The sequence below is a fragment of the Triticum dicoccoides genome, chromosome 2B (assembly GCF_002162155.2).
Source record: "Triticum dicoccoides isolate Atlit2015 ecotype Zavitan chromosome 2B, WEW_v2.0, whole genome shotgun sequence".
Taxonomy (NCBI): domain Eukaryota; kingdom Viridiplantae; phylum Streptophyta; class Magnoliopsida; order Poales; family Poaceae; genus Triticum; species Triticum dicoccoides.
Genome location: NC_041383.1, coordinates 732,730,528 through 732,732,808, shown reverse-complemented (window position 1 = coordinate 732,732,808; position 2,281 = coordinate 732,730,528).

Genomic DNA, 2,281 nt, shown 5'->3' with positions numbered 1-2,281 from the left:
GACGGCCGCCTGGCGCCCACGTGGACGGGCCGTTAGTCGCGGTTCTTAAGCAGCCGCGACTAAAGGTGGGGGGCTTTAGTCGCGCTTATTTGGTCGCGGTTGCGCAACCGCGACTAATGCAGTTGCGAACCGCGACCAAAGGCCTTTTTTCCACCAGTGTTATTTGGTTGCATACATTGCATCAAGACCCATATTCGGACCTGCTGTTTGGTTGCCTGTGTTTGTGCTTCTGGGGTGAGCAGATGCAACGCACATCTGTTTGGCTACGTGCAAGTAGCTCTTTGTAGTGTCGTGGTGTAGTGTTTTGCAGCACTTCATAGCAGACAATGCACAAGAACAACAGAACACAAACAACATACATCACATAAGAACATCATTCATAAGTAGATATTAAGCATTGCATAAGTGCTACTATGACATAAGTGATGGCTCAAGAATTTAAGATTATTTTCAAGGAGTTTTCATTTGGTTTTCATTTGGTTTTCATTATTTCTCGGTTATTTCTAACCCCTAATCCTTAGAGAAAGAAGAACACATGTTTTCACAGTATTTGATAGAAAAAATCACATACGAAACAAAACCAAAGCGAATTACTGCATATCAAACCAAATGGAGCAACTTCCATGTTGTGAGTTTTGCCACCTGGAGCACCAGAGGGAAAGGCGGTCTTTCATATGAGCACAAGCGCTCGTATTGCCAGTCGTATGAGGTGCCAGGGGCTTCCCCTCATCTACAGAAGACATTTTCGTGAAGGATACAATAACATTGGGGGAACCTAGCCAACACCACCACATCCAGAACAGAGAGGGAAGAGGTCCAGAGAATCACCGGAGATTCCTTCTAGTTTTGTTCTTCCATCTCCATATTCATTTCACCTGCATTATTGTAAGAGGAATTCCAACTTGTAAGACCAGTGTGTAAAACTCTATTCATACTCATCTGGAGATTGATACTTGTTTAATCATTTATCTTATTTTGGATCTTCACGGTATTATTGATATGATTTTCATGGGTTTATTTTCTTAGATGATTGGTTATTCTCTTTTGATTGTGAGTAATTCCCCCTAGGCGTGGGAGATGTAGGTGAGTGGTAAGATTCATTTGTGCTCATCCTATATGTCGCCATTCGTGTTTGTGGTCTTATGATCTGTCTAGTAAGTTGTTATTGAAAGGATCGAGAAGAGGTGTCTAGAGGGAGGGGGGATTAGACCCTCAACAAATAAAGTAGGTAGTTTTTTAAGGTTTTCAAGTTGAGGTGATAGATTAACACAATTTCAAGCATACACAATACAATTCAAGCAAGCATGCAAAGAGTATATGAGCAGCGGAAAGTAAAGCATGCAACTTGCAATAAAGTAAAGGGATGGGATTGGAGTGTGCAAACACAATTGGAGACACGGATGTTTTTGGCGTGGTTCCGATAGGTGGTGCTATCGTACATCCACGTTGATGGAGATTGAAGGAAATATGCCCTAGAGGCAATAATAAAGTTATTATTTATTTCCTCATATCATGATAAATGTTTACAATTCATGCTAGAATTGTATTAACCGGAAACATAATACATGTGTGAGTACATAGACAAACATAGTGTCACTAGTATGCCTCTGACTAGCTTGTTAATCAAAGATGGTTAAGTTTCCTAACCATAGACATGTGTTGTCATTTGATTAACGGGATCACATCATTAGGAGAATAATGTGATTGACTTGACCCATTCCGTTAGCTTAGCACTTGATCGTTTAGTATGTTGCACTTGCTTTCTTCATGACTTATACATGTTCCTATGACAATGAGATTATGCAACTCCCGTTTACCGGAGGAACACTTTGTGTGCCACCAAACATCACAACGTAACTGGGTGATTATAAAGGTGCTCTATAGGTGTCTCCGAAGGTACTTGTTGAGTTGGCTATTTTGAGATTAGGATTTGTCACTCCGATTGTCGGAGAGGTATCTCTGGGCCCTCTCGGTAATGCACATCACTATAAGCCTTGCAAGCAATGTGACTAATGAGTTAGTTGCGGGATAATGCATTACATAACGAGTAAAGAGACTTGCCGGTAACGAGATTGAACTAGGTATTGAGATACCATGATCGAATCTCGGGCAAGTAACATACCGATGACAAAGGGAACAACGTATGTTGTTATGCAATTTGACCGATAAAGATCTTCATAGAATATGTGGGAACCAATATGAGCATCCATGTTCCGCTATTGGTTATTGACCGGAGACGTGTCTCAGTCATGTCTACATAGTTCTCGAACCCGCCGGGTCC